This window comes from Cyanistes caeruleus, chromosome 4 (genome assembly GCF_971803275.1).
Source record: "Cyanistes caeruleus chromosome 4, bCyaCae1.hap1.1, whole genome shotgun sequence".
In the NCBI taxonomy this organism is placed as follows: domain Eukaryota; kingdom Metazoa; phylum Chordata; class Aves; order Passeriformes; family Paridae; genus Cyanistes; species Cyanistes caeruleus.
Window position 1 is genome coordinate 28,480,143 of NC_141704.1, and position 7,678 is coordinate 28,487,820.

General features: G+C 40.2%; 1 long non-coding RNA gene across 1 annotated transcript; it reads left to right on the plus strand.

Annotated features, from left to right (window-relative positions):
- The first annotated feature begins 2,189 nt into the window (after positions 1–2,189).
- LOC147653512 (uncharacterized) lies at positions 2,190–6,133 on the plus strand. The gene is made up of 2 exons (XR_015286337.1): positions 2,190–2,314; positions 3,291–6,133. It is a non-coding gene; the product is annotated as an uncharacterized LOC147653512 (long non-coding RNA).
- The last annotated feature ends 1,545 nt before the right edge of the window (positions 6,134–7,678 follow it).

Genomic DNA, 7,678 nt, shown 5'->3' on the forward strand with positions numbered 1-7,678 from the left:
CACCTGTGTGCAGCTCCACCCTCTACTGTGCTCCCCAATGTCCATTTTGCAGGCAATACCATGCAAGAGAAATCAAGCTATGGAGAGCAGCTGTATTCTCTCTGTTGTGTAGGCAATTCAGCTCCAACTGAGGGCACTGGCACTGTGGTTTCACTTCTTTTCTCTGTCCTGGTCAGGTACCAGTCTCAGGTACATCCCTTGCTTGTGATCTTGGGAGAAGATCCAGCCCAACATGCACACAGGCATTCTGACTTCACCTCCTTCTCTTGTAGCTGACAGGTTTTAAACTAAAATGGGAGACATTAAACTGACACTTATTTGCCTTCTGTCTAGGGTAACTGGAATACTAATATTTTGGTTGAGAATATATTTTATGCTAAGTACAATATTTTACTAGACTTGAAAATACAGAAGAGTTTAAATGTTTTGCTTTTTGGGTTTTATGTGCAATAAAATGATGACTGGTATCAAATAGGTGTAATTTAATTTTTATGTGACTGTTTCTCCCTCTCCAATTCTCAAGTAAAACACTCAGTACCTTTTAAAAAGCCCACCTGCACTAAGAGACTGCTTTTTGTTGGCCTCCAGAGCACCAGTTTTAATTTGTTAACAGGAAAATATCTTTTGAAGGGGATTATAGAAGTTAAGAGATGTTTTTAAAATGGCAGAGAGAAAGTGAAAATGCAGGCAATGAACTCCTGGAAACAGACTGAAGCATAGGATAAACAAGTACAGCCTTAACCGTGCATCCTCTTCTGCAATGTGTGTTCAAAATGTTAAAATTCTGCCAATTTTGCTTGCTGTACAAGGGAGTTCTTTCAGCCAGACAATCCTGCTGCCCCTTGTGCTGCAGCTAGCAGGAAAAACCTGAATTGCTAATGCTCTTTGTAAAGGTTTAGATTCTTTACACCATTTGGTCCTGCTTGTAGGAATCCCTCTGGCAGATCTTGCTCTTAATTCAGTCCATGGTGACCTTCCTCCCCTACTTGGTTAGTCAGCAGGTCCAGGACTCTGTACAGACAGGAACCTAAACACGGATAATATGGAAAGGCAGAGGAGGGAGTTGTTCTCTGAGTTCAACAAAGGGAACCTGGTCTGCTCCTGGAGCCCCCCTTTGAGGGCTACAAAGGGCAACAGCTTCACTGTGGGGTCTCCAGTGGTCATGGCCATGAACAAACTCAGAAAGGGACAAGATGCAAGATGCCAGCCTCTTCTTCAGGACTCTCTGAGGATGGCTCAGCACTCTATTCCTTTTCAGTCTTGAGCATCTCTGTCTCCTGAGAATAGGAAGATTCCTCTGTGGAGTTAAAACATCTAATTCCTTTCATAGATTTTCTTCTGAGAAGCTTCTGATATACAGCTGTGGCAGCATTGTGTTCCTTATACATTACCTGTTTTTATAACATGAGGATTTGCTGAATGAAGTGTATTTCCATGTTCTTTGAACAGTAAAAGCCTGGAAGCCATCTTCTTTATTCTCAAAGGATATATACCCCCACACCTCTTACCAATATAAATAAGGTTTTAAATAGTTAAGGGTTGCTGAACTGAGCTTATAACATAATAAAAATAGTAAAAATAACCGAAAAACAAAACCCAAAAAACTCATATTTTTTGTTGCTGTTTAAGTGGCTCAAGTAGACCATCTGCTTCTGAAACAGCTCATGTATTTTTGGATTTGGTTACCAACTGACCACAACATTGCAAACAGCACTCAGCTGTGGAGATACCTGTTTTTATACACAACATGAGCCTGGCCAGAGAGATGTGTCTAATCAGTGTTTTAGAAGTCAGACAGGAATGGTATGACTCCAACTGGCACAGCCATGTCCTTGTAATTTCACTTCACTACCACTTAATTTGTATAAAATAGGGAAAATTTTAAATGGATGTTACCATAATGGGAGAATCTAATTAATCCCTTGTTTTGGGCAAAATAAAGCTGTCCACCTAAGGTGACTTCACTTTAGCCTCCTGTGATTCACATGGGATGGGGAATTACAGCATTTGTTCTTGAGCAGAATTATGGATGAGGCCCAACACTAACTGGCAGCTCAGTTATTTCTTCCTGATGCATTTCATTAATAGCCCCTGCACCTCTCACCTCTATGAAATTGGCAGCTAGTGAGGTGCCTGTAAGAGGCTAATTACCTCCAGAGTCAATTGTCCTGGAGCCAATTGTTAATCTCCTGGTGTTAATTGCCAAAAGTAGGGGAAATCAGGGCAGGCAGGGGGCACAGGAGCTGTATGCATATTAGAGCTGTGTAGCAAAATGCAGGTGTTCAGCTCTGCTCCGTGACACCAGCAGAACCTAGTGAGTTGGAATCATAATGAGGCACAAGCTGAGTGTAAATCCTGCATGTTTTGATGCATTTTTCATTCATCACCTTCAGATTACTATTCTGTGAGGGAGCTATAGCAGGTGATATGGAATCTGGGCTCTGAAGAAGTCAAATAAAAAGTACCAAGGATCTTGCTAGGGTGCCTGTACTACCTGATTTTGAGATAACACTAGGTGTTGTGATGGGTTGCGAAAGAAAAAGAATGGAAGTGCAACAGTTATACAGTTTAGTTCTCTGTTCTGCCATGGCTTTTCAATGTGATTTTTCCAGACAGAAAAGTAAATTTAATCCTAAAACTAAATGAATCTCTGGAACTTTTCTAGTAACTTCAGTTGATCCCATTTCCATAAAAATATGTCTATAGTGTGTTCGACTTGTACTTTTGGATCTGCTTCTCCAACATTAGATGATTGAGTACCCTCCTGAAAAATAGAGATAACTGTGTTACTTTATGGATAAGCTAGGATGCATAAACAACTATTAAGTTACGTAGACTGTAGTTTGAGCCAAAACCTGAGCAAGATATGTTTGATAAGATATCTATCATGCACACAATCTGTTGAGAAAAGCCCTGCTTAGCTCTTTTTTCAGTCTGTCAGACTGGTGACTTTTGAGCATCCCAGTTTACAGCTTCTGTCTAGACTATGGTTTGACCTTTTGTTCCTGGTGTCAGATGGTGACTTTCAAGAGCTTGAGTCTGCTGCTGTTGGGCAGTGATGGAAGTGTGTATTCTACTAACCTGAGCAGCTGGAACATCTGTTGGAGGAATAAAACCATCAGTTGTTTGTCTGGATGTTTGAGTGATAAGAGACTTTGGCTGTGGGGCTTTGTCAGCATGTGTGACAAATGTTTTATCTCCCAGTTTACAGTAGAATTATTTAAAATAAATACAGATTACTTTATATCTTTTTAGACTGTTTTTTAATCCTTTTTTTTTTTTTTTTTAAGTGGGGGAAGAAAACAGAAATCTTCTGTGGCTACTGCATATTGTAATGGATATTTTGCAAACTAGTGGCAGCAAAGATTAAGTCAGCTTACAAATTCCAGTCTGGAAACTGCCCACATGACTCAAAGGGCTGAGAAACATTTGAAAAAATAGCCCTGAAGATTTTTTGGATGCTGGTGACATGAGCGGGAAAATTAAATTTAAAAAAAGGAGGAGGTAATATTATCACATCGATAGTGTTAGGTTTAGTGAGGAGCATGACAGTAACAGATTCAAAGAGCACCTCTGTTATGATTTGGCTTTCATGTTGGCTGCAAGCTGTACTTTTAACACATGATGTTGATATCCTGAAGAGCCATCTACAAAGCTCTACCTTTCAGCATATGTTTTTTTCTGTGTAAAATAGTGCACTAGCATATATAGGAGCTGTGAAGGAAAGAGGAAATAAGCTTCGTGACCTAGTTTTATACACAAATTAGAAGGCTTAATTTGAGGCACAATCATTTCATCAGGTGTGTGTTAACTGGCAGGATGATTGGGTCCCTTGAGAGAGAATTTTGTTTTGATTTATTTTTCCTTTGCCCTAACTGCAAAGCTACTTGATATTTGCTTTAATACATGTGGATTTGGCACCTGCAGCTAGCATTGTGACAGATAGAGGTAGTTACAAAAATTAACATAAATTTATAAATAAAGAAATGAAAAGCACAACTGCAAAGATAAAGCTAAAGGTGGGCCCTACCACAGAACTTAGTTATTAGAGAAATACCTGTTCTTTTTTTTTTTCTTCCCTCGGCTCTGTACCTTCTGGACAGTCCGAAACTACTGAGTAATATAACATCAAATCAAGGCAACAAAGTTGCAGGTGTTTTAGGGAAATCTCTTCTGTGGAAGGAAGAGGAGACCCTCTTACAAGGGAGCTTCTCTCAGTATTCCCCAAAGTGCAGTCAAGCGCTGTCAACAAGCCTTTGCCCGTGGCTGTACCCTTGCTTGCTGCCCAAAGAGGAAAGGCAGTCTCCAAGCATGCTACAGGATATTCCCTCCTCCCTGAGGATGAGATCAGCAGCCCTCAGAAACACAGTGGTGGCTGCCTGCTCTTGTGGACCTGTGAGTGCATTTTAACCAAAATGGCTTGTACACCTTAAGGAGGACTCTCTGCCTTCAGTGCTGGAAGAAACCTGGGGTTGGACTTCAGAGGAAGGAGCTCTGCAGGGAAGCAGCCAGCCTGAGGAACACCAGAAGCACTACTGCTACTGCTGAGAACTTCTGCAGGAAGAGGTGGTGTGGTCCTCCAGCCAGGGATTTGTGCCAGTGGCACAGAATGTTACTGTTTGGTTCTGTAAAGCCTCAAATCTCATTTCAGTAAAAGTGTTAATGTATATCCAAGCTGTGCACACACGGCTAAAATCCCCCTCTCTAAAGTGCTTTCTGGTCATGGTTTATATTCTTCTTAGAATGAATCACAGATGTTTTGTTGTTTGGGGTTTTTTCTCCTTAATCCCATCAGTTACATGGTGGGTGAGCACGCTGTGGCTTGAACTAGGTCTGTTTAATTTTTTACTTCACAAAATGGTGATAATATGGAAAATGGAGGGGAAGAAACGTTTATAATCCAAACACACAAAGGAAGATCATATCTACTTCCTCGGTGGATTTGACTTACGTGTCCAGGTTTTGGCAGCAGGAGGGCTATGAGAAGAGACCAGGGGCTTGCCCCATGCTGGATACAGCTGGCTCTAAAACAGACCCACTGCTGTCCAAAGCTGAGCCTATTGGTGAGGCTGGTGGCGCCTTGATGGAAAAGTGTTTGAGAAGGGTAAAACATGCTGTGTAGCAGTTGTGAGAGAGAGGAATGAGGCAAAAAACCCCAACAAAACAACAGCCCTGCAGGCACCAAGGTCCGTGAAAAAAGAGAGGGAGGAGGTAGTCCAAGCACTGGAGCAGAGGTCACCCTACAACCCATGGAGAAGGCTGTGCTGAGGCAGGTTGTCCTCCTGCAGTCGATGGAGGTTCATACCAGAGCAGATAGCCACTGTGCAAGATCCCGCGCTGAAGCAGGGGAACAGCGTGAGGAGAAATGATGGGCAGAGAAGAATTGTTACATGGACTGAACACAAACCCAATTCCTCCATCACCCTGTGTTTGGGGGAGAGGGAGGTAGAAGAGTCAGGAGGGTGAGTTGAGAATACAATTTGGGATGAAGGTGAGGTTATGTTTTTTTTTACTTTTGGGTGGCTTGGGGTTTTTTTTTTGTTTGTATGGTTTTATGAGTATTTTTTGGTTTGTTTTTTAGTTCTGTCTTTGTTTCTCACATATTAGTTTATTTCTAATTGGCTGTAAATGAAATGGCACAAGTTGATGTCCTGTAAAAAAATCTCACTCTCCCTAGTGATGCCAACAGCACAATTGTATGGCACCATTTGCAGAAAGGGCACTTTCTCAGTAGATCAGTTTGCTTTTCAATAGCCTGAGTTTGAAGTGCTGTCATTCAAATGAAATCTCTACCAGTAGTTGTTATTTATAAAGCAATATCAAGTCTGTTTTGTGACATTGAAAGAAGATGGTTTGCAGTTGCATTGGCAGAAAACTTTCTTTTTAGGGTTATATGTTTTTTCGCAAAAAACAATGTGCCTTTCATGATGCATTTGCAACATTATTGATTTTGAGACCAGTGGAAAGGGAACTAATGCAGATTTGAAAGTCAGCAATCACAAACTTCTGCAGTCCAAACTATGCATTTGCATTCTCTATTTGTTTTACTTAAATACTGACTACAAGAGAATAATAAGGCACTATAAAGCCTCCAGAAAACAGTTCTGCTTTGTGTTATTGTTGTTTGTTTTTTTAAGATGAATCATATGTAGCAAATGGTCATTCTTCTTCCTGTGCAGGGCTGGACAGACAGCTTAATGGTATTTGTTCCTCATCAGCTTTTGACAGATGTTATAGAGTCAATATGGATATGTTATCCTAGCTCATCTCCAGGAAGGGATAAGCTGTGATAGAATTATGGCTCATGTTTCATGAATCAGATCTGAAACCATATCAGAATGGATGGAGAAAATGTACTGTAGCTGCTGCTGTTGCTCTGTTGTTAACTTTCTGTTCTGAAGAAATGTGACATAAATATCCCTTTTTGCCTTCTAGACTGCAGAAGGAAGATGTATCCAATTACCAGAACTGGGTAACCTTTCTAACTGGGCTAATTTTTCTTAATATAATTAAATTAGTGGTAAACTCAAGCTTTTCCTCTCGCATAGACCAAGGTATACTTCACTTCAGCCATGGTTTCCCATTGTCACCTCTCAACAGGGTTTATAGATTCTCTTTGCTGGAGCTAAGTTGTGTTCTCCTTTGCAAGCACTTCAAAGCAGAGCTGGAATTGTAACTCCAGTGTGGGCGGTTTGTGAGAACAGGGAGCCACACCAGAGGGCAAAGGTAAGGAATAACTTGTTACACAGATGTGACACTCGTGGAGCAATGGATGTGTGAAGTGATTTTGAAAAATGTCTTTGCAGGTTGGATAATATTATTTCAACAGCTGCTGTGTGATTTATTATCTCTGTTCCCTCTCCTGTAAAATCATCTAGACATCCTTTAAATAGAAAGAGTCCCTGAAGTCACACCTTTTAATTGAGAAGGGATGGTGAAAGAGAAAAAACCTAGCATTTAATTAGCTCTAGAAAATGCTTTTCTTTTAAATGTGTTTCTAAACTGTTTCTTATAACCCCATAGTGCTTTTCAGTTAAGCACCTCATAGCACTTCCCAAGCCTAAGGTCACTGTAGTGTAGATGGAGAAAAATCCTACTTGTAAGTACACATTCCTGCCTCTCTTCTTCAGTATGCTGATTTTTAGTAGTGCAGTTGTACTTTGGGCACAAAACCCACCTTGCTTTCAGCCTTGGATCTCTTTTTAACATCTCTACTTCTACTGCTTCAGTGGATTTTTTCTCCTAGTGCAAATGTCAAAGGAATGAGACACAGGAAAAGCATAACAACTTAAGAGGTATGTAACATTCCACTTAAGGCTGTTGACTTGCTGTTGATTTTGGAAATAGTTCAACACATTTAAGCGCACAATTAATTCAAATATATGAACATGAAGTAGTTCTACATGTAAACCAGAATGAAAAATTTCATAGAACTCATTTCACTACTGAAAAATAGTAAATATTTTTTCCAGCATCTGTTGACTTAAAATGGTCTTCTGAACACATACCAGATATCCAAAGAGGATATGTGTTTATCTTCAGTTTGGGCATAAAAGGAAAAGAGAAAACTCTATCTCAAAATTCCATACTTTCATACAAGATTTTAGTTCCTTATGATTGCCAGAAAATTGGTTCATACTTTTATTCAGAAACATTTTATAAAGAAAAATATTTGTAT